The sequence below is a fragment of the Typopeltis vanoorti genome, chromosome 2, assembly GCF_054136105.1.
Source record: "Typopeltis vanoorti isolate ZY-2024b chromosome 2, IOZ_Tvanoo_1.0, whole genome shotgun sequence".
Taxonomy (NCBI): domain Eukaryota; kingdom Metazoa; phylum Arthropoda; class Arachnida; order Uropygi; family Thelyphonidae; genus Typopeltis; species Typopeltis vanoorti.
Window position 1 is genome coordinate 62,366,137 of NC_143550.1, and position 26,177 is coordinate 62,392,313.

General features: G+C 37.2%; 1 protein-coding gene across 3 annotated transcripts in view; it reads left to right on the forward strand.

Moving 5' to 3' along the window:
• The window catches only part of LOC150109088 (uncharacterized), a 418,260-nt gene that overhangs the window by 54,856 nt on the left and 337,227 nt on the right, over positions 1-26,177 (forward strand). For all 3 annotated transcript variants that reach the window (XM_090405584.1, XM_090405600.1, XM_090405591.1), the window contains exon 2: positions 7,618-7,676. The gene's annotated coding sequence lies outside the window, so the exon portion shown is untranslated. The remainder of the gene's footprint in view (positions 1-7,617; positions 7,677-26,177) is intronic.

Consider the following 26,177-nt stretch of genomic DNA (forward strand, 5'->3'; position numbering starts at 1 on the left):
CTTTTCCTGGATATTGCACCCCCATACACAACTTGTTGATACCTATCAGATAGCCAGTCTCCAATCCAATGCACTAATCTAATATCCAACCCCATCTGCTCTAGTTTGACTGTCAACTTATCATGAGGTACTCTATCAAAAGCTTTTGCAAAATCCAAGTATATTACTGTGTATCCTTCTCCTCTGTCCAAGGAAGCAGTCACTTTATTGTAATAAGTAAGTAGATTACTAAAACACGACCTCCCTTTAGCAAATCCATGCTGTCCATCAAAGATTATACCATTGTTGTCAACCCAACTCTGGATCCTAGTTCTCACAAGCTTCTCCAACAACTTAACCACAACACCTGACACACAGATAGGCCTATAGTTTGATGCTTGAGTTCGATCACCTCCTTTATGAAGTGGCACAATCTTGCCCTCCTTCCACTCTTTAGGGACTTGACCAAGTGCAAGACTCGTATTAAAAAAATATGTCAAGGCAGGTGTCAACTCTCTGGCACATTCTTTCAGAATACGCGGTGATATATTATCAAGTCCCACAGCCTTATTTACATCTAGTTTACTCAACTCCCCAAACACCTCTTGTTCACTTACAGTCAGTCTCTCCTCCCCATCATCAACTGCTCTTAATCTCTCCATGAAGTCACATTCACAAGATTGAAAGATCTTTATGAACTGCTCAATAAGTATCTCCACCACACATTCTGCAACAGCTGTCTTTATACCATTTCCTCCAATCAATGTCATCCTTGCATAATCATTCTTTCTTTTGCTGGCTACATATCGAAAGAACTCCCTAGGATTCTTTTTAGCTTCATTAGCTAACTGCTGTTCATACCTCTCTTTAGCTACTCTCACCAACCAAGTCACTCTCCTTGCCTGGTCTTTGTAGAACTCATGAAATTGGTTACTTCCACTTCTCTTATGCTGCCTCCACAATGCCCTTTTTCTCTGTATTGCATGCTTAATCTCTTTATTCATCCATCTCACACCTAACTTATTTAACCTTCTCACCCGTGGTATACATTTAGACATTGCATCTACTAAATATTGTTTGAAAATCCCCCAAGCTGCATTGATCTCTTTTCCAGCTAACTCCTCATTCCATGCTACACCTGCAAGCTGTCCCCTGAGCTCTTCATAATCACCCCACTTGTAGTTCCACATATACCCTTTTTTCACAGGGGTCCTTGCACTGCTGGCAACCACCCAAGTAATCACCTCATGGTCACCAATTGGTGGATGATTTGATACCTCATTGATAATTACATCCTCCGATGAGATGACCAAATCCAAGACCCTTAATCCTCTTGTGCCCTCTGTTACATACTGTCTGAGGTAGTTATCCCTCAAAAACTCAAGAAACTCATTTTCTTTACTTCCAGTTGCTATCTCTTCATTCCAGTCTATATTGCCATAATTAAAATCACCCATAATGATCACCCTTTTCTTATTTGCTTGGCTTATTTGACTATACATTTCACTATCACCACCATCCACATTACCAGGTCTATAACAACATCCCACCAAGTATTTGATTCTATTCACCTCTATCTCACACCATACTGCCTCAAAACCTCAAGAGTAATTTATTAAAAATGGGTGGCACACCATTTGGCAACTCCTATAGGTAGAGATGACCTGCGAATGCTTCTGCCTGGTATTTCAGCTTGGGCCTGGCTCCCACTGAAGAGACCTCAATAAAGGTTGAAACTAGTCTGGGTAGTGGCCCTTCCCTTAATGCAGAACATTAGACATATCCGTAAGGAGATGTGTTTTGCATTATAGGAGATACTGAGACAGGAGTATTGGTAGCTTGCTCCACCTTTGCAACGAGTTGCCCTGGTGTGTACCACCTTACCTCAGTCCTGAAGATACTTTCAGGTGCAAACTTTGTTTGCTCACACTTGGATAAAGGATTAAACTAAATTTATTATACTCTAACCAAGTGAAAAATAAACTTTCAACATCTGCCTCAAAACCACTGGCCCCATTTCCCTCTTGCATCTCTACCTTGTATGGGCATAACTCTTTCTCTATCATCAATAGCACTCCCCCTCCCTTTTTACCCCTTCTATCCTCACGAAACACATCATACCTTTCCATCTCTATTCCTCTCAGGATGTCATCCTCATCTAACCATGTCTCACTTATTCCGACAATCTCTGGGTGCACAGACGCAATTAGTGCAACCATTTCATCCGCCTTGTTTCTTATACTTCTAGCATTGGTATACAAACACAACAACTCATTTCTGGATCTACAGCTAGTTCCACTGATACCACTCACTCGATGTGATCTCTCCATGCTGGACTGGGGCCATTTCCCTTTCTGCTTCTTCATTTTAGAACCCTTTGCAATTCCATCTGTTTCCTTTTGATCCCTGATCATCCCATTACTTTCCTGCCTACACATTCTCTCATCTCCTCTTGGAGCATCCACCTTTCTCAAGCTGTGTATCCCTGTCCACCCTGAGCCTTGCCGTTTCCCTGCTCCTCTTGCACACCCATTCTCTCATTTTCTATACTCATACCACTCACTTCCACATTCATTTCCACTCCTTCAATCTCTCGTGTCTTACTCTCCTGCTCTTCCACATCACTCCCCTCTCGATCTGATTCATTCTCTCTGTTCACTTCTCTACCTTCCAGCAGCAGTCTCTCCAAGCGACTCACACCATAACCACTCAAATGCAGTCCATCGCTCCCATACAGCTCACTTCGTCCCTCAAACTCATTCCACACATTAACAAACTGTACTCCCATCTCCTCACACATTTCAGCCAGAATATCATTCATAATCCTTGCTCTCCGCCTCATTTCACCACAATCATATCTAGGCAACACACTGACCACCCTTCCTGTCACACTATTCTCCTTTATCTTTCCAAGCAGTCTCCTGACATTCATTTTGACATGCTCTTTGTTCTCTCTCAAATCATTCGTACCAATTAATACAATTAACTCTTTTGCTCGTTCCCGCCTCGTATTCAATGCCTCAATCACTGTACTCATTTTACCGCCTGGAAAACATACCTTGTGCATTTTATCCTCCAGCACACCTTTAATAATGGAGTCGCCATACAACGCCACTCGCTCATCTTTTGTTATCTCTTTCATGCCATCATGATTTATTTTAATAGTTTTGACCTGAATTCTCTTAATTTCATTCCGCATCCATTTCATTTCTTGCTTCATCCAATCCAATTCACCTTCTGAACCTCGCGACACATTCACTCTATCATTAAATCTTTCTAACTTTCTAACTCTCGACCCCCTCTTCTCACTTTCCCTCTCATTCATCCTTCTTTGTTTCCGTACTTTCGGTCCAACATACGTCCAACTTTCACTATCATTCTTCTCACTTTCACTCTCACATATCTTTCTTTGTTTCCGTACTTTCGGACTAACATGCGTCCAACTTTCGCTATCATTCTTCTCACTTTTACTGTCATTCATCTTTCTTTGGTTCAGTACTTTCATTCCAACATGCGTCCAACTTTCGCCATCAGTCATTCTTTTTTCGCTATCATTCATTCTTTCGATTTTTTTTACTTGCGATTTCTGCACCACACCATTTCTACTTTCATTCGTTCTCTCAATTTCGTTTCTTTCCGCCTCACTTTCGTCCCTTTTAACATCCGTTACGGTTGTCAAATCGCTCTTTTTCTTTTTTCCTGATTTTTTAATATTTTTTCGCCTGTCTTTTTCGCCATCCTCCTCTTTCAAATGTGCACTCGCGACACAATCGGTACTAGCACTTTCTGTCATCAACTTCATATTCGCATTCATCAATTCCTCGTTCAGGTCACATTTCGCACACACCCTTCTTCCATCCGCACTAAGCATCCACAAATCAATTATGTAGTCGAAGGAATACATATAACAGACCTCACACTTAACGAACCGACTGAAATCCAAATTAAAATCATGGAATGACAATGCCGCCGCCATTTTTTTTTTTTTTTCTCTGCAGGTTACTAGGTCTAATATTAACGTTTTCGTATTTAGTTTAAGCAAGAAAAAAAACCCCACACTAATAATATCAGTAGCGTACAACGTTTACAGCCGCTCTTACTTAAACAATTACGCATATATACTTAATTATTCCTAGTAAAACTTATCTGAATCAGGAGCTCTTCAAAACACGTTCGTAGCGCTTGACCCACTAGCGCCCCCGTAGGGGAGCGCTAGTGGGTCAAGGCTTATGGCTGACTGTATAACCAGAGTCCGAAAAGCAAAAAAAGAAACAACTGTGGAGGGAATTTAAGGAGAAAGGTGACCCACAGGCACACAAACGGTATAAAGTGCAGGCCAGAATTGTAACGAGTGTGGTAAGAAAAGCAAAAGTGGATTATGAAAGGAAACTAGCTATTCAAGCTAAAGAGAATCCCAAACAGTTCTTTCAATATACTGCAAGTAAAAGAAAAACTGTACACGGCAGAATGATTTTAAGGAATGCTGATGGTAGGGAGGTCACTGAATCAGTCGATATAGTGGAATTACTGAGTGAGCACTTTGCAAGACTATATCATCGAAGTGGTGACATTGAAGGAATGAAGGAACCATTAGTTTATTCAGGAATTGTGATGAATGAAGTGGAGCTGAATAGTCTATTACAGAACCTTAATGTGAATACATCTGTGGGATTGGATGGTATACTGGCACGAGTCTTATGTGAAGCGGCTAAAGAATTATCAGTGCTCTTGACCATGTTGTTTAATCTGAGTCTCGGGTCTGGTTTAGTCCCAAAGGGGCGGGGTGGAAAAAGGGAAAATAGTTCCACTGCATAAAGGAGGATCCAAGAATACTGTTGCAAATTACCGACCAATCAGCATATCAGGAGTTGTTGTCAAGGTCTTGGAGAAAGTAGTCAAGGGAAAAATATAGGAATGGATTGATGAAAATGAGATACTGTTTTGGGGACAGCATAGTTTTGTGAAGGGTAGATCATGCCTCAGTAACTTGCCCAGGTTTTATAACACAGTGATGGCTGAACTGGATAAGGGTAATGGGTTTACAGTGATTCTGCTGGACTTGACTAAGGCCTTTGACAGGATATCACATGGAATTCCAATCCGTAAACTGCAACATATGGGAATGGATATAGGGTTGGTGAGATGGATAGGAGGGTGGTTGATGGAGAGATATCAGAGAGTAGTTTACTCAGAAGTAGATTCCAAAAGACAGCCTGTAACGAGTGGTGTGCAGCAGGGTTCTGTTCTTGGAGACCACTGCTGTTTAATTTGTTCATTAACGATACAGGGAAGGATCTGAGAGGAACAGTTCATTTGTTTGCAGATGATGCAAAGTTGGGTAGGGCAATAGTGAATGCAGATGACGTCAAAATTTTGCAGGATGATTTGGATAGATTGGAGGTCTGGGCTAAGGAGAATGGATGTCAATTTAATGTGGCAAAATGTAAGGTTATGCATTTTGGGGTGAAAAGATTGGCGGCAGTTTACTGCATTGGTGGAACCGTGCTCCAGGAAATTGATGAGGCACGAGATTTAGGAGTGTTGTTGGATAAGGAATTGAAATTTAGGGGACACATTGAAAAAGTTGCCAAATCAGCTCATCAAATCACTTGGTTGCTGAAGAATACATTGACATGCAGAGACAAGCAGGTTATTGTTTCTCTGTATCGAGCCTTGATAAGACCCCATCTCGACTACTGTGCTCAGATTTGGTCACCTAGGTTTCTTCTTGATCGGGAGGAGGTGGAGAGGATCCAGAGGCGAGTGACCAAGATGATAGCAGGTCTGTGGAACGAACCTTATGAGAACAGGTTGAGGATTTGTGGGTTGCAGAAATTGGTTGATAGGCGGAGGAGGGGAGATATGATTGAGACATTCAAATTACTGAAGGGTTTCTATAAAATTAATTCAGAGGATATTTTTGAGAACAGGGCTGGTTGTGGGAGGACTCGGGGACATCCATGGAAACTGGGCAAAAGTGTGGTTAGTAAAGGTGTTAGAGCTGGGTTCTTTACTTTTAGAATAGTGAATGAGTGGAATGGGCTGCCAGAGTCTGTGGTGGATGATGTGACAGTGAATGAGTTTAAGGTGAGATATGATAGATACTGTATGAATGTCGAATAGTTGTGATGAATATGATTTGGGGCCTCCCTCGATGAGTCTAATGACTCCCTGGAGTTGCCCGTAATAATAGTAATAGTAACTATGTCATATGCTTACACTCAGAACTGTGCTTATTGGTTCTTGACCTTATGAGAACAGGTTGACGATTTGTGGGTTACAAAAATTGGTTGATAGGCAGAAAAGGGGTGATATGATTGAGACATTCAAATTACTGAAGGGTTTCTATAGGATTAATCCAGAAGATATTTTTGAGAATAGGATTGGTGGTGGGAGGACTTGGGGCCATACGTGGAAGCTGGGCAAGAGTGTAGTTAGCAGGGGTGTTAGAACTAGGTTTTTTACTTGGAGAGTGGTGAACGAGTGGAATAAGTTGCCAGAGTCTGTTGTGGGTGCTATGACTGTGAATGAGTTCAAGGCGAGGTATGATAGGTATTGTGTGAATGTTGAATAGTTGCTCTTGACATGATGTTAGGGCCTCCCTCGATGAGTCTGTCGACTCCTTGGAGTTGCCCGCGATGATAATAATAATATGTGACATCTTTCATCGGCAGAACACTTGTAACCAGCTTGCGGAACACCGGTTAAGAACCACTGGTATATAGCATAAAAATGTCACTGTTTCTATACCTATCATTGTTTCCCTCCAGACTCCACTGGACCCAATGTTACCTGATGTCATCCCCTTTCTCCCAAGCACCTATTCCCACAAGAGACCACCCATGCTGCCATCCACCCTGGTAATTGTAATTTCCCTGCATTGATGCACCGACTCATTCAGAGAACAGCAATTTCTCTTCAGATGCCTACGTCTTTTCTCATTCAAATGCAAGCGGTTTCTCACATACAGTTCCTTTCTATTCTCAAATGCCCTCCAAGCATCCATGTATTCCAAGCCTCTCTTCTGACACATTCTGGCTATCATGCTATTCATTATTAATGCTATTCTGCTCGGCTCGTTATTGTCATACCTTGGTAACACACACTTCCCTCTTTGAGTTTTTTTCTGTGCAACCTCAAGCATAAATCTCAGATCTCTCATTACCCGATTGACACTACCTCTCAAGTCATTCATGCCCACCATCACAATCATCTCATCCACCTTTTCACCCTGCTTAATTGCTATTACCACACTCCTCTGTCATCCTATATTGCACCATTGATCATCGAGTTTCCATACATCACTTCTCTTAGCACTCTGTTCCTTGATTGCTCACTTGCATCCCTCACTCTCTCTTTCCTTACCAAAAGGAAAGAGAAGTAGAAAATGACTGCAGATAAGAAGTAGGATGGGCATGAAAAACAGACCACTACAAACAATTAAGCTTAATAATGAAAGTTGAATTTTAAAAAAATTTTTAACCTTTTAAAATTGATAGTTTTTTTTTATTTATTTATTGTTTTTGTTATTTATGTTATTTATTTTATTTATGTTTTATTTTGGCTATCTGCTATATATATTTTTCCTTGCTTATTGGTTCTTGACCTTCACTTTTTCCAAATATGGTGCTGTTTCAGTTTAGTCAAGTCCTGCACCGCAAACTATGTCCTCCCTATCTACAAAAATACACACTCAGGTATGTCAAATTAATACTGTTTTTAATATAATACATTTCTAAATAGTTAAACTTCATTTTATCTTAGGGTTGAAATTCAGGGATAGCTCTATTACCAAAAAATACTCTGCTTTTTCCCGTGGATTACCTAATATTAGGAGAACAATTTTAGAAAATCCAAAAAATATTCATTGTTTTCACTAGCAACATGATGGAAGAAATCAACCTTGTCTCATATGGCAGTGTTCACCAGAGGGAATGTTATTCATGAAACTAAGAAAACTAATTAATAAAATTTACAAAACTATTGATTTTATTAATTTCTTGATGATACTCTCCACAAAAGAAATTGATATTATTGGATATATGAAACAGTACAGAACTGTAATCACTGTGTACAGAAAAAAAATTTGATTTTGATTTTTCCATGATAAAGTTGGCTAGCACAAGAGTGTAAATCAGTCAGTGGAAAGGTCATTATATTTCACATGGTTGAATATTTTTCCAGCAAACTGAATGCATAAAAGAACCTCTTTCCCCAAAGTCAATTAAATTGACTTTGGGGAAAGAGGTTCTTTTATTATTATTATGTGGACTCCTCCAGGGAGAGATCAAGGATTCATTGAGGGAAGGCTCCTTCTATATCACTTATGGCCTACATACCTATCAAATCTCTCCTTGAACACATTTAGCAAAGATGTACTCACAATATTGAATGGTAGATCAATGCACACACTCATTGCACTCCATGTGAAGAACCTGGACTTCACTTGCTTCCTAACTACATACTTTTTTTTTCATGGCATCCCTCTGAAAATCTTCATAAGAAATTATTGGAATGATTATATGCAAAATATAATCATTAACAACATATTTTAATCAAAAAAACTTTTGAAATGCATTGTGAGAAATAATGAATCATGCTTCTTAGCAATGATAAAGACCTTATCCCTCACTCCCACACAATTCCACCACATAGTATTTTCTCTCTCCTGAAAATCCCTAGTTTCTGAAAATACAAGGTATTTTCAGAAACTACATGTAATGCAAGTTATAAATGTCTGTGTATGCTGGGGATGATCCAAGAGTTTTTTGTGGAACCCTAGTGTTCTGCAGAACACAGTTTAAGAAACACTTCTGGATTGCCCTCAGTATTGTTAAGCTTTTCACTGCTAAGTTGGAGTTTTCTCCAACTTATTCAGGTTAAAAATATTTTTATATATTGGTTAAAAATAGCATTCTTGCTGAGCTTGAGTATTCTCAAGCACAACTTTTGATTTAAAAAATCTCTGCCAAAACAACTTTTAAATGCATTTGAATTTTGCTGGCATGTGGAGATATCTATTATGAATATAATTTGCTTAGCAGGAAGGAAATGGAATTTATACACCTACTGAAAGATGATAATAACTTGAGGCAGAATGTGATGGAGGGCACTCGGAGGTATGAGAGTATTGGATCTGGTTGTAGGATCAGAAAAGCTGTGCATAACCAAGGTAGCCATGCTGCCTCCATTTAGGGAGAGTGACCATGTGGTCTTGACTTGGGATGTTGCAAAACATGAGGAATATTCTGTCAGGAAGTTGTATATGTGAAACTGCAAGGCAGGTGATTATGACAAGCTTAGGAGGAAACTTGAAGCTGTGCCGTGGCATAAAAACTTGCAAGGAAGGATGTTAATAGTGCATGGGAGATAGTTTAGTGGTATCTGGAGAAAGCAATATCAGATTGTACCCAAGGTCAGGATGGTTAATCAGGTAGGAGTTAGATGGATGAGTAACATAATTAAGCATGAGCTGCAAAAAAAGAAGTTTTTGTGGAGAGTATATAAGAAGAAAGGCGACTAGCTGGTTCATGAACAGTTCAAAGGTTAGTCAGGAAAGGTGACCAGCATGATTATCAGAAGAAAGTAGCTGAATAGGCCAAAGGAAATTCCAAAGAGTTCTTTCAATACATGGCAAGTAAGAGGAAGAATCACTATGGAAGGATAACTGTAGTGAGTGCTGACAGTGGTGAAGTGACAGAAGCAGACAATTCATCTTTAATAATTTCTCTAATTGATCCACCTCTGTTCCAACACAGGGAGGGGCGTGGGAACAGAGATGAATGAATTGGGGGTTTTTAGGATATCACAGAGGCTCAATGTAAATATAGCTGTGGGATTAGATGGGATATCAACTTGCATTTTACAAGAAGGTTCAAAGGAATTGGCAATGCTTCTAACTAGGCTCTTTAGTTCAAGTCTCGGCAGTGGCATAGTTATAAGGAAGCAGAAAGAGGGCAAAATAATTCCTTTGCATAAGGGAGGCTCTAAGACTACAGTATCTGTATTGGGCAAATTATAGCCCAATCAGTATCACAGGAGTGGTGGTGAAAGTACTGGAAAAGCTTGTCAAAAAGAGAATTTAGATATGGGTGGATAAGAATATGATGTTCTATGAGGGACAAGATGGCTTTGTGATTGGTTGATCATGCCTTAGTAATTTAGTTATTGTTTTATAATAGATGGCTTCATGATGATTCTGCTGGATTTTGCACAGGCATTACCACAGAATACCACATGGAACTCTGCTATGCAAATTAAAAAAGATGGGGATGGATATGATGCTGGTTATATATGGATACGAGGGCGGCTGATTGATAGATACCAAAAAGTGGTACATGAACAAGCACTATCCAGGACAAAGCAGGTGACCAGTGGTGTGCCACAAGGTTCTGTGCTAGGATTGTTACAGTTTAATTTGTACATGAATGATATAAGAAATATCTGAAAGAAAACATTCAGTTGTTTGCTGATGATGCAAAATGGGTAGAGTAATAGTTAATCAAGGTGATGTGGAGCTCGCAGGGAGCTTGATTTAAATAGGCTGTCAGTAGGGGAAAAAGATAATGGGTATCAGTTTAATGTGGAGAAATGTAAAGTTATGCATTTTGGAATAAACAGATTACAAGCTGGGTACCACATTGTTGGAAATGTATTCCAGGAAATAGATGAAACTAGGAATTGAAGGGGCAGATTTGATAGGATATCAGCTTGCATTTTATGAGAAGGTTCAAAGGAACTAGCACTGCTTCTGACTAGGCTATTTAATTAAAGTCTCAGCTCTGGCATAGTTACAAGGAAGCAGAAAGAGGACAAAATAATTCCTTTGCATAAGGGAAGCTTAAAGACCGCAATAGCAAATTATAGACCAATAGTAGATAGCTATGTGCACTCTAAACTTCAACTCTCTAAGGTTGTCAAGGTAGTTCATGCACTTACAATTACTTGGCTATTGAAGAAGAGACAAGAAAGTTGTTATTCCTCTTTATAAGGCCTTGGTAATTCCACATCTGGTCACCTGGATTTTTTGGTGATGAGGAAGTAATTGAGAGAATCCAGAGGTGAGTGACCAAGATGGTGAGTGGTCTGTAGAACGTAGGTTGACAGATGAAAAAGAGGGGATACGATAGAAACATTTAAATTACTTAAAGAGTTTTATAGGATTGATGCAGGGGAAGTGTTTCAGTACTTCGCTAGAGGGTACAGAACAAGAGGTAATCCCTGAAAGTTGAGTTAGAGCATAGGGATGTGAGGACTAGATTTTTTGCTTGGAGAGTGGTGAATGAATGGAATGGGCTGCCAGAGGCAGTTGTGAGTACTTTGTATGTTAATGGGTTCAAGGAGAGGCATGGTGGATATTCTGTGAATAGTTTGGATCCTCTGTTATAAGTCTTCGGACTTCGTGGAGGTGCTCGTGAAAATAAAAATAATTCAATTAAACTAATATATCTTTAACTGCTATTTGGAAGAAAATATTTGCACTTTTGTCTATAACAGAAGTGATCTCCTGGCCAGCCTTTCATATAGTCCTTGTCTTCTCAGGGATAGTAAAAGTAGTATTAGTATAATTAGTAAATTTGTTTAAAACATGATGACACATATCACAAAAATTTCATGAAATCATCAGGAAAGAGAAATAGCTTCACCAATAAGCTAATAATAAAGTTTTGTAATGAAATACCATAAAAATAATACAAGTAGTTTACAGGTCAGTCGTGATAAGTAGTTCTGCTGAAATGGTTTTTTGATGACTTGAAGTCATACAGAAAGTTCTTCTTATACCTCCTGCCTATAAAAGTTTCTGAACTCTCAGATACTATATGATGAAAAAACAGGGAAAAACATAATATTTGCAGATTTCAACCGACTCGAATAAGAGAAATTTTTGCAGTCTCCAATGTACCATAAATGGCCACAAAAATGGGATGTGTATCTGGTGGCCAACCCCCCATAGAACATTGTTTCTCAACTTTTCGAAGCCCAAGGACCAGTAAAATGCCTAAAACAATTCTACGACAACTAAGTTTCAGAGATATAGCTGGGGAGGGGAGTGATCTGCCCTGGGCGGCACTTTTTTGGCGTTTAAGAAATCTTGCCATACTGTCTATAAAACAACATTGGAGTGATGAAATAGACTTTGATAATGTCATCGACGATTTTGCGAACAGAAAAGCAAGAAAAATAACATTTTAGGATGTTGGAATTCATTAGTTTTAATTTTTATTAAACAAATAAATAATATGATATACTTTAATGAGATGGTTGAGCTTCTCGGCCCTTGCAGAGTTGCTGGATATCTGGTTTAATATTGGTCAACTTCAGTCGAAGATCGGCAGACACAAAGACTATTTCTGTATTTTGTTTTTATTTGAAGGAGCCATGAAAATCCTTTCTCACAAAGAGAGGTTGTAGAAAACTGCATGATGATTTTCAATGCTGCTTCAGATAATTTGGGAAATTCACTTCTCACTGAGGGCGAGATCCAAAATCGAGCCAAACCAAGATCACGGAATTGCATTTTAATCCCACCGTCACTCGAAAGCTCAATTAACTGTTCTTTTTTTGATAACGAAAGGTTGTTCTTGTGACTGCAAGCCTGAAATGGATTGCGAACCCACAGAAATTTCTTATAAAAGTTATTCGGAAAATATGTTTCAAAATTCCTTTTCAGATTTTTCAGGTGGTCACAAACCCTTTCCAGAAACACAGAATCAACAAAATATCATTTTCCACTAAAAAGGATTCCAATGTTGGAAAAGGTGCAAATTATCTGTCTTTTACATAATTAATCCATAAAACCAGTTTTTTCTCGAATACCTTTATTTTGTCATAGGCATCAAGAACAGTTAAAGAATTTCCCTGAAGGGAGAGATTTAGTTCATTTAATTTCGCAAAAATGTCTGAAAGATAGGATAGTGTTGATAACCATGCTTCATCAACAAGGAGTGATGCAAAATCAGAATTACGTTCATTTACAAATAAAACTTCGTGCCTTAATTGAAATAACCTTGTTAGTAGTTTGCCCCTGAAAAGCCAGCGAATTTCAGAATGAAGCAAAAGTTTTATATATTCACTTCCCATTTTCATCGCAGAGTACTGAAAATAACCTGTTATTTAACGGTTGAGCTTTAATAAAATTAACTAGCTTTACAGCGTTGTATAGCACAGTTTTAAATTCTGGTGGCATTCCTTTGGAGGCTAATGCTGCCCTATGTATGAAACAGTGTCACAATTCATGTTATTGAGAGTGTGAAATATTTCTTCTCCAGTTGTTCGGGATGGCAAAGTTTTACAAAACAGAATATCATCATGAATATTGTTATCATGCGCATATCTTACGTAGCATATTAATTGTGCATCATTTGTAACATCAGTAGTCTCATTTATTTGTAACACATAAGGACTCTTCTTAACTCTTTTGATTAACTGAGATTCTACGTCATGCCATATCATTAATTCTGCGACCGACAGTGTCATTTGAAAGAGGAATCAAATAAACATCTTTTAGTAACTCGTTGCCAAACATAGTTTTTACCACATCTTTTATAGCTGGAATTAGCAAATTTTCCCCGATAGAATGAGGTTTCCCTGTTTTTGCTAAGTGCAAACTTAAGAGGTAGGATGCTTCCAGTGCCTTACTATTAATCGAACCATGGCCGAAACTATATCTTTCCCATGATTTAATGTCCCTAAGCATCGCTGAAAATATTCAATTGGCTTATTTTTCACATCACAATGTTTAGTTTCTAAATGTTGTCAGAATTTCGCAGGCTTCATGCATTCATTCGACAACACTTCATAACACAAAACATATTGAGGTTTCTGTTCACTTTCATCTCCACACCAAGTAAACTCGAATTCCAAATATGAATTGTTATATTTCATACTGTATTTTTTCTTTGAACTGCTTGTTTCTTCTACTTTAATAGTATCAGATTTACTCGCTGTTACAACACATGTATCACAATTAGGGTAAGCATCACCTGTTTGATTTGCTTTTCTTTTCAAAGTCCTAGTTCTAAGTCACTTTTCCATTATTAAAAAACGTTTTTGAAAAATATATATATAAATATATAAATACTGGGGTTAACTCACGACACTTTGTCCAAGTATCACTTAGCACTTCTGAAGATACTGAGCCTTGGATGAAGGAGGGAAACCTTCATTAATAACAATTAATAAACAACAAGCAATTGGTTGAAATGTGGATAACACATGTTCACTTTAAATCTGACAAAACAGCAAGGGAAGGCAGAAGCAATAAAACTATATTATTGTTCACTTCACCCCTCTTTTATTATTTCGCTGCTACAAATTTAGTGGTAGAATGATGAATAATAAAAGGGGGGGTGAAGTGAACAACAATATAGTTTTATTGCTTCCACCTTTGAACATTCTGATGCTATTTGTTGGTTTTGTCTCCATTTGATTTCAATAATTTTTACTTACTTATTAAATTTTAATTTGTTTTGTTTGGATAATTAAAATATGTATATTTATTTAATTTGTCTGCCTGCGGACCACCTGTCCCATCGTCACGGACCACCTGTGGTCCGTAGACCACAGGTTGAGAAACACTGCCCTAGAATGAAAGGAAGACACATCTACCACATAAAAAACAATCCCATAACGTATTGCAGTGTGTATGTGTGTGTGTAAACACCTCATTTGAAGAGAATAAACATTTCCGCATCCCCATTTTGAAAATATATAATTGTTAAATTGTAACTGTAAACAACTGTTGTTGTTTAATTTATATAATAACCATTTCAAGTCTGAGAATAGAGAAGCTAGCCAAACTCTCTCTGCTGGATTTTTTTTCTTTTATAATTTAAATTAAAAATCACATGTAAAACTTTAAGCTATTATCTTTTCAATTCAAGGTTAACAAAAATGGCAACAAATTGTTTTTTTAAAACATGCTTAGTATTTTGTATACAATACTGAACATTCTTTAAGTATCTCTATTTTCAGACTTGAAAGGGTTATATAAATTAAACAACAACAGTGTTCAAGTATAAAATCTTGCACTGTATTACAAGTTACCCTCTGTTGGATTCTAAATGAAGAGAAATTTAAATTATTAATACTCTCTTCAGAATCCAACATAATCCACCATGGCAAAGGTTACATTTGTAAATATTATTTAATGTAAATCACTTATTTATAAATTAATATTCATATAACTACCTATAAGTTGATTTGATATTTAATTATTTAATCAAGTATGTGTACTAATAAAGAAAAAACTCTGTATTAAAATATTAAGTTATTTTATTTATTGCTATGTTAATATTATAGGAGTTTGTATTTAACATTTAACTGCGTATTAATTGAAATGTAAATATTCTTTATTTGTTCCTGTTTGTAGAGGTATAATGTTATGCAATGCCTCAATTTTATTATATTTTGTTTTGTTGTCATGGAAACGTATGTTAGATAGCTTGCACGAGTTTGGAATAGAGCATGCGGGAGTATGTTGAAAGTTTACTGGAAAGGATTTTAGTTAAAGAGAGCACGAGAACAATTTAGGCGGGAAGAAGGGATATATATAAGCTAGGAACGCTGAAAAAAGAGGATATTCTGATTCGGCGGAAGGAAAGAAAAAAAGGAGATTGATTTGGGTGTGTGATATTAGCGAGTCAGCGAGCCACTCAAGTAGCTAATTAAAGTCTGCTAGTCGTGGAGCGGGTTAGCTAGTAAGTTGCAGAATAACAAATAAAGCAACGGAAGATAGCTAAGTGACTACTGAATGACTAGCTGTACTTTAGTTGAGATTTAATTTCAGGGCCGACTTTTCAAAGACACACGGAAACTTGAAGCATAGCACGGAGTAACTAGAGAATAATTAGAGGCAACAAGGTTGAGTTTAACGATAGCTGTGTTAAGAATTATAGTGCCTAAATATTAATTGAATGCCGGAGGAATAGGCAACTGTGCATGAAAATTTCAAGTTAAGGAAATTATTGTGTGTCACCTTAGTTCATGAGTGATTAATAGAATACTGAATTGGTTGAGTAATGTCTAAGATAGTACAAGCGTTTTCATGCAAGAACATTTAACCATGTGAATTGTGACCGTTAATTTATTCAGTTATTATTAGGAAGATTTGTTTTAATGAGTGCCGTTTATTCTTTAAAGTGTATAAAGTTATAAAAAGTGTTCGTATATAAGTAGATGAAGAAGGAAGATTACCGGGAAGAATATTCCAACCATTGATATTCCTATGCAGAGATATGTGTGTGTTTCTTCCTAAAATATCCCTATATTAACAGTAACATTTTTGCGGAGATTAGCTGAAGTGCGGATTTAAAAGTGTATACTTGTGAAAAAGTGTTGCCGCCATTATATTGTATTTGAAACTTAAGTAACTGTGAGATATTTGTGTAAGTGGTTACCAAGGAACTTTATGACTTTGAGCTTTACCAAGTGTTTAATTGAATTTTGTGAAGGCTGTGTTTCAGACAACAGATTTACCATTGCTTAAAATTATATGACTGTATTATCAGAAGAGCTAAAATGTTTATAATATCTCATTTAGTGATTTGAACTTAAGTGTATAATTTGTGATTCTAAATTAAATGTTTGTTTTTGTTAATCTAAAGTTGTATTTTGCCTGAAACTCTTTTACTGCACCATCCATAAAAATATTCGAACCAAAGCAGGAGAGATAAGTAAGTTAAATAAACTTGGCCTGTAAACATAATAACAACATATAAAGGAGAAATAGTTGAGAGTTGGTTTTTCTTCAATTCTTGAACTAATTCAGATATAGAGTGGCGCAGTCTATAAATATAAATTTTCTCTATATTTGGATTAGAAATCAACTAGCAACCTATCAATTGTTTAAGAACATCGTAATAACTAAATATCGGATCCAAAGTATAGGTTAAGACGAAGTAGGATCCAACACCCTCCTTCTCTTAGATTAAACAGATTCATAATCAGTTTCTTATACTTATCAGTCAGCCAACCAATCACCTGTCCTTGTCATATTGCTATTTTGAATATCCTTCCCTTTAAATTTTTATAAGAATGCTTGATGCTATCCAGAAGAGGGGCTATCCACTTAATAGATGCTCCTCCCCCTACAGATCATCCATTACACAATCACTTCCAGTGACTTCTAGATTTTGCAAAACCATCTGAGAGAATTCCACAGGGAGATTTTTGGTGCACCACCCCCAAATGTTATAGCACTATTCTAAGTTGGATGAATTTGGGATTATATAGTGTTACAAGTTGTTCTGCCAAGAAGTATCTTTTTAAATGGAAGAGGAAACCAAGGAGATTCTGGATGTGTTGAATTTGTGCCAGGAAAGACTAGACATGTAACTCAAACCAAGAATAGATATCTTAACTTGAATGGAGATTTTCAAAAGTAATGCAAGATCTTTCTTTTGAGAAATAAGACAGGCTTGTGTTTTTATTCATGTCAAAGTTTTGGGAACAAAAACTGTGTGGAAATGGAATGAAAATATATAATTTATTAACTGAATTAGATATTTACACTTTACCATTTCACCATCTGAAGTTAGCATTATCAAAAGGCACTATAATTACACACTTGGCAATGACTGAGAATGATATGACCCCAAGAATACGGACAGTCATGTGAATGGAGGCAACAGTTGTGATTTTTGTGGTGATCTTCTGTGATTGCTGGTGATGGGAGGATAAGGCATTGCACCAAAGTTTGTGTACGATTGCACACCATCAGTTCTATTGCAGTTAACCAGCTTCTGCAAAACTTGAGTTCATTGTAGGAATCTTTGTTCTTTAAACTAAGATTTGTGTAGTAGCTTGGCTTTCTTCTGCCTGATGAAATGGTATTTATCCAGGACATGTGCTCGTCTTTTAGGTTGCCTATACCAAAATACCTTTTATGTTCTTCTTCTTCTGACCAAGGTGGTAGTACTCTCCATCCAAAATACTGAGTCTCACATTGACAAGGGATACTGTGGTCACTTGATCCTGGCAGTCATTGGGATGTCCTGGAAGAAGGAAACTTTTTTGAAGAGGTTAGCAGGCTGTTTGGAGTCTACAACCCTTAAATAAATTTTACTTTCTGAGACAAATCAAGGAATGCCAAAGTCCTCTCTCTCCTCTCCCTGATTTGTATGACTCACTATTTTAGACAGATGACTCTTAAGACCACCCTGGTCATAAGAAACATAAAAAGTACGTTTTGAATGGACAACCTAGAAGTAGACTAGAGTATTCTTATGTAATATCTAGGAGGCAGTTTTTTTTTAAATTTATATGCTTGGAATCTGGTTAGAAAGGAGTACACTTGGCAAACATGTCGAGCTTGTGAAGCATTATGAGATACTAAGGCAATGTGCAAACTTGTTTGCTTACATTGGATTATAGGATAAAAGCAATAATTTTTTGTGAAGTATAATTTGCTTTTTAAGAAATGGGCAGGGAACTTGTTTCAGTTTCCTTTCTTATCCCCAGAATATTTTTAATAACATGGTGTACACCATTTTTTAACTTTATATGGAAATATCACTTCTACCATTGATTTAGCTCTTGCTTTCTTTCTCTGCCCACCAATGAAATCTCAGTAAAGGTTGAAATATGGGTTGTAATGACATTGCCATAATGTATGACAATATATATATATATATATATATATATATATTGCTGGCCTGGTTGGCCGAGGGGTTAGCATATCCGCTCTCCAGCCAAAAGGCTGCGGGTTCGTATCCCACCATGGGCATGGATGTTTGATTGTCTGTGGAAATACTAGTGATAGTGCGGGCGGTATATGGCATTGGTGTAGTTGTAGTTGGTAGATGGAGTGGTGGAGATAGAGAGAGAGAGATGTAGAGTAGGTGTCCTCCCTCGATGAGTCTTTGGACTCCCTGGAGGTGTCACGTAATAAAAATAATAATAACATGCCTTGGATAAAGACCATTTTATCAAGTGAAAGAAAGCCAAGCTGCTACAATTTAAAGCACAGATACTGTTCCTTATAGCAGCTGAACTTCTACAGACCCCAGTTAACTGTAAAAGAACTGATAGTGTGATCCTCTACAAATTTTGATGCACTCATGATACTCCTATCAGCAATCACAGAAGATTACCGCTAAGGGTGGCAATCTTCATGTGTGTGTGTGTGACTGTCCTTGTGAGGTCATATTATTTAAGTCTTTCTGAGTGTGTATCTTTATAGTGCCTTTTATAATGCTTGAGATGGCAAACATTAGCATGTAAATAATTAATTTAGTTAGTAAATTTTTCATTTCCAGTTCCTCACAGTTTCATTCATTCCATTCCAGTTTTAGTTTCAGAAACTTTCAGCTTTAGTTTCAGAAAATTCAGGTACAGTACCTGAATCAGTACAATAGCTCTGGAAATTTGAATATTGAAGAAAGGCATGTGTTTTGGTAACATAACTTGATTATCCTGAACTCATGGAGAATGGTAAGGCAAGCAGTTTTTAATACATTAATTATGGAAGAATTTAAAGCCTGAATTATTTGAGCTCTTCAATGTTCATCAGTTGAAGAAGAAGAATGTAGTATACTGTATAAGCATGAATTTGAGGACTAAGAGGAAACCATTAGCATGAATTGCAGTGAATGATCAGAGAGAAGCTGGTGATACAATTGCAAAGAGAGAAGACCAACTATAAGATGTTAGTTTCTCTGTCACCAACTGAAGGTCCTAGAAATCAAGAGTGATCACACAAATTTCCACCTTTGTATGACTAAGAGCAGGTAGTTAACTGTAAAATTAATTAATTAATTGATGTTGGAGGACCTCCAGTCAGTGAACCTTCTCCTATTGTTTTTGATGCAGTTGAGGTGAGGACAATGGAATGATAATTTGGTGATTGATTTTTATCTCACTTTTTAGGGCTTGGTCAGGTCAGCAAACATAATAGCTTGAATAGGCAATGGGTTTTCATTCTGGAGTACAAATTTTAAGCACAGTTTGGGATACCTTTTGGACAATGGGACTAATTGGTAACCAGAATAATGAGGATTTTCAGTCTTTCTGGTGAAAGATCAGAAGCATGCAGTAGACCGTTTGTATAGGGTGATCAAAATTAAAGTATCCCTATTTAAGGCCTTGTGGAGTGTCACCATCCAAATGCTGCAAAACTTTGCAGGAATACGTTGCACACATCATCATTATTGTTATTAACATCTGACCTCCATGGAGTCAGAGACTCATCGTGGGAGGTACACACTATTGCACACAATAGTCAACTGTGGAATAAACTGATTCAATGTGTCTTACATTCAGAACACACACCCAGGCAATGCATTCCACTCTCCTTGCAAAGAACCTGCTCGTCACTCCTTTGCTCACACACCCTCTTTATACACTTTCCAGCAATGGCCTCTTGTTCTACTTCCTCTCCCATTCTATGAAAATTCACAACTAGGGGCACGGTATGATGCACCGAATGTAGATGTAGTAATTTTTCTGTGTGTGTAAGGAGAAATGCAACTCAAGCATAAATAACACATTTTTATTCACTTCCATTAGCATTCATGGGCTGTACTGTTCAGTTTGCTGCTCTTCCTGGAATTCCACAAATTGTATCCTTTGTACAGTGTGTTCAACGGCAGAATGCAGCTGGTAGGGGACTGATGTTGTCGTTAGCAAGTTATTAGGATGATCCTGATAAACCCTATCTTTGAGAAATCTCCAGAGCCAAAAGTCACAGGGAGTCAGATCAGATGAATGAGGCAGCCATGAAGTGGGAAATGCACGGTTGATCACACTGGCTTCCCTTAAATATTCTTGAAGAATTTCCTATATGGATTGAGCGATATGCAGAGGGGCTCCACCCTATGTGAAAACGACTGAATCCATGTACAAGTGCTGCATGACTGTGGTACAACAAAATTGTTTATCATATCATGATACCTCTTAGCAGTAAACAAACAGGTCACAGGATGCGACAAAGCAGAATGGTCCAATGATAAATGAAGCTGAAATCCGCACCAGACAATAACTTTGGGTGAATGCAAAAACATTTGTTGGATTGCATCCATATTATTATTATTATTATTATTATTATTATTATGGGTATCTCCATGGAGTCAGTAGACTCATCGCGGGAGACCCAAACTAGATTCTACAGACTGTCAAACACATCATCAGTGACTGTCCCTTTCGCTGTTTCCACATTGACCTGCAGGAGATACATGAAGTGTCAAAGGAGGCTCTGGAGTGGCTTTCAGCATTGGACATTGAACTGTAACTATACTCTGTCATAAGAATAAATAAATAAATTCAATAAACCCTGCTGTACCTTAAGTTAGATGCCTCAAGCGCTTCCATAACCAGTGACTTTAACATTGACCTCCTCAACATCCTGAAATGGAGTGAAGACAACTTCAGTTGATTTTAATGCCAAAAAAATTAAAGCCTGATTTATTACATGTCACTTTTTCAGCTGTTTCAGCACTGCACCTTTTCTATAGGTACTTTAATGGGTATTGCTCCTTTAAATTGGCTGCTACCATTTCTTAACTTTCTTCCAACCATAGAAGAACTAGGTCAGCCACTGGCCAACACCAATACACTGTCCAGTTTTGAACACACACTGAACTAACTTTTCATCAGCTTCCTTCATTCTTTGGAACAATCTCCCCCTTACTGCTTTTCCCACTGAGTACAATCTCCCACTCTTTAAGAAAAATATATCAACAAGCTACAGTTCTCTTTAATCACTTGCCCACATATGGCACTGTAGTGTTATAGGTCTTGTGACCTTTCATGTATGGGGTCAGTATATTATCAGTGCTAACTGCTGTATCATTAGCAAATTGTAGCCAGTTAATTTCAATTCCATTTTTCTTAATTCCTATTTCTATTAATTCTGTTAATTTGTATATTACTTCATCATTATAGAGATTAAACAGTATTATTGTTTCTATTTGGATTTCTTGGTGCTTGTAGAGATTAAATATGAGCCTTCTATCTCTCCAATCCACCTTAATTGTTTTTAGGATTTGAAATATTTGATCCCAGTCAAGACTATCAAAGACTTTCTCCAGATCAAGGAAAACTATCAGAGTATTTTTATTCTTCTCATTTCTTCTTTCTGTAATTTTTTTGAAATCTGGGATTCTATCTGTTGTCCTTTGTTGTTTCTTGAACCAAACTGGTCATTGCTGAGAGATTCTTTGGCCCTATTTGTCAATCTTTTTTGTATGACGTCTAGTAATATTTTTGAAGCATGTGATATTAGACTTATTGTTTGATGATTTTCACACTTGTTTGCATTATTTATTTTAGGAATGGTATTGATAGAGCATTGTGTAAAGATTTTGGAAATGATACCAAAAACTTTGTCAGCCTGGTTGGATGAGTGGTCAGCATATCTGCTCTCCAGCCAAAAAGCTGCAGGTTCGAATTCTGCTGTAGGCAGATGTTTGTGATTGTCTGTGAAAATACTAGTGGTGGTAGTGGGCAGTAGATGGCATTGGTGTAGATGATGATGGTAGTTACAGTTCACTGTAGTTGTTGAATTGAGTGATGGAGATGGAGAGTTGTAGAGTAGGTGCCTTCCCTCAATGAGTCTTTGGACTCCTTGGAGGTGCCACGTAATAATAATAATAATTATTCCATGAATTATCTACATGTGAACAAGAAAAGTATATTTAATATACTGCCAGATATTTCAGTTTGAAACTAACAAACTGTCATCAGTGTCATAACATTAAACAGTTTTTTTACAAGGAAGAATACAAACAATTGATTATTCAAAACTAGAACGAGCTGCATGATGATAAATCACTAATCACGATATCATTTCACTGAAGAAAGGTAAACATGAGTGCAGAATAAATTACATGCATAAATTTACAATATTATATAAAAACTTAATTTATAATATCATACTAAAGATATCATTAGATAGATGTAGTATCTAGATGGTCTTTAAAAAAAAAAAATTAATGTGTTATCCGAATCAAACTTTCCCATATTTTTGACAAGGAAAGGCAGTCATTCCTATTCAAGTCAGGGCAGTGGAGTAAGGCCTCAGCACTCTCTTTAAATAGGCGTTCAAATTTATATCAACATCTGTGTAGAAGGCGTGTTTCATTCTAGAGAATGTTGTAGTTTTGTAGTTTGTCTCTATTCCATGTTGCATCAATCCAGACTTATCAGATTTGTAGTGACGATTGATGTTTTTGTATTCTTTTTTCTAAAGAGCATTGGGGTTGTCCACAGTAAGAAAGATGGCAGTCACATGGAACTTGGTGTACACCAGGAAGAGATGTTTATCTTTAGACGAGGGAAAATAGGTAGATAGTTTATTAATAGGAATATAAGTAGTTGTTAAATCATATTTCTTCAACATTCTTGAAATTTTGCTATATTCCATATAGCAAAGACTGCAAATATAACTCAGAGGATAATTGCAATGCTGAAACAAACCTCAACATGTAAAGATAAGGTAGTCATTTTGCCTCTTTACAAAGCTTTGATAAGATGTCACTTGGACTATTGTGTACAGGTTTCCTGGATTCCATGGTGATTCTGATACATTGGAGTGAGAGAGTGCAAAGGAGAGTGTTAAAAATGGTATCAGGATTGTGTAATACTGATTTTGAAGATAGATTGAGAATTTGTGGACTGCAAACTCTAGCAAACAGGAAAAAGACAGGTGATATGATTGAGAATTACAAACTTTTGAAAGGGTCATACATAATTTCAGTAGATGTAATTTTTCATTTTATGAAGGGTGGGGAAAGGACGAGAGGGCATCCTTGAAAGTTGAGAATGAATGCCTTCATGAAGGTGATGAGAGCTAGAGCTAGAATGCATTATGTACAATTAATGGAAAATTTTGCAGCAGGTGAAAGAGATGAGAGATTTGAGAATCATAGTGGATAGATATTTGAATATTAGGGATTGCATTGCATTGCTAAAATTGTGAGTATATCACAAAGGATTATGGGAATGATTATTGAATACCATGACATGCAGAAGTAAAGAGGTTATAGGTCCTTTGTATATGGTCTTGATGAGACAGTATATGGACTACTGTTCATATTTCTTGTCACCTAGTTTTCAAGGGGGAATGAGGATAGCTTAGAGAAAGTCAAGAAAAGATTCATTAAGTTAGAGTTGAATTTGTGAAATGTAATATATGAAGACAGGTTGAGTGATTTCAATTTGCAGCGCTTTGTGAATACAAGAATGAATGCCTTCAATGAATGAATGTAGAGGGGATATGATTAAGACAAAAGTTGGTGAGGGGATTTTATCAGGTTAATGTAGAGGAGATTTTTCATAGAGTAGAGTAGAGGAAGAGACAAGGTTAGAGCAAAAGACCATCATCAGAACCTGTATAAGGAGGATGTAAGCAAAGGAATGAAAAGCAGCTTTTTTTTTTTGCATAGAGAGTTGGTTCTTTTGATCCCTTGAGGGTCTGATGTTAATACTGTGTTGAGTATCAGGGAGTGCATACACAGACAAGATATGATGTGTGGGAAGAAATATTGCTAAATTGCAATGGAATTAAATCAGATCCAGAGAAGAAATCTTGAATAATGATGATGGATGTATTTGTAAATATGATGCTGACAGTGAATTTAGGCTGTTATGTGTGAGATAAAGGTTAATAGGAAAAATTGCACACTTGAGTACTGGCTACAGATGAGGATCATCTCATGAGGAATTTGACCTTTATAGACAGATAACTCTTATGGTAACTCTTATATGTGTGTGTGTATAAGGAGCATCATCATTTTAGATAATTCCTTTTGGGGGTGCATGCACACACAAAATTAAAGATAAAAAGCTACACTGAATTTACACACAAGCTGAAGGAAGATATTAATGGGAACAAGAAAAAATTCTGTTGATAAATGAAGAACAGAAGAACAAGCAATGGAGATAGTAATCTTATGACTATCAAAAGTGAAATTAGGGTGATGTAACATTAATTTAAAGATCTGTTAAATAAAGATTAAAGCTATATTGAAAACAGGAATGGATGTGGAGATGAGAAAAATAATCGGGAAATTTGTCCAAAGAGGTCAAAGAAGCATTAAGGAAGATGAAGAATTGAAAATCTTGTAGGATAGATGATTTCCTGTTGAATTAATCATAGCTTTTGGTAGTTCAGGTTAGAAGGAGTGATGAAATTCCTTTTCATCACTCCTTCTTGCTGTTCCACGAAGTGAAGGAATTCCCCAGTGTCAACCCTGTAACTGCCTCTCAACAGTTTAAAAGTCTCGATCATATCACCTCTCCTTCTTCTATCTACCAAACTCTGCAGTCCACATTCCTTCAGCCAATCCTCATAACTAACATTGTTCAGTCTTGAAACTATCTTTGTTATCTGCCTCTGTATCCTTTCCACAGTTAATTTACCCCCCCCTTCAAATCCTGTGGACCAAATTTGAGAAGAATAGTCTTGGTCTGATCAGTCTTATACAACGGAGTGAAAATTCTTTTCTGTCTGCAGGTCAGTGTCCTTCTCAATATTGCAGCAATCCTCTGGGTTATATTCACCACATTTGCAATATGCTCCCTGAATTTCATTTTTCTATCAATCATCACCTCCAGATCTCTTGTCTCCCCTACTTCCTCCAGTTATGGAACTGCCTCCAATTCAGTATGCAGCCTCTCATTGAGGTATCCCAAACTTCAAGACTTTACATTTTGCCTGATTAAACCCAAATCCCCTTTCATTTGCCCATCTGTCCATTTTATTCAAATCCTCTTGCAGGGCTGCCACATCTGCACAACCCTTCCCAGCTTCATATCATCTGCAAACAATGAGAATCCATTGACAATGTCATTGATATAAAGGTTAAACAATTCAGGTCCCAGTACTGAGCACTGTGGAACCTCACTTGTAACCTTCTGCCTCCTTGATATTGTCCCACCATACATAACTCTCCAATACCTATCAGACTGCCAATCCTGAATCCAGTTGACTAACTCAACATCTAAACCCATGTGCTGCAACTTAAGTATCAGCTTATCATGTGGCACCCTGTCAAATACCTTTGCAAAATCCAAAAAATGGCAGTATATTCTTTCCCTCATCAACTGCTCTTGTCACTTTATTATAAAAGGCAGTCATATTACTAAAGCAGCAGTGCTCCTAAACAAATACTTGTTGATTCTCACAGATAACATTATCCTCATCTGCCCAATGCTGTATATGGCCACTCATTAATTTCTCCAAGACCTTAACAACTACTGAT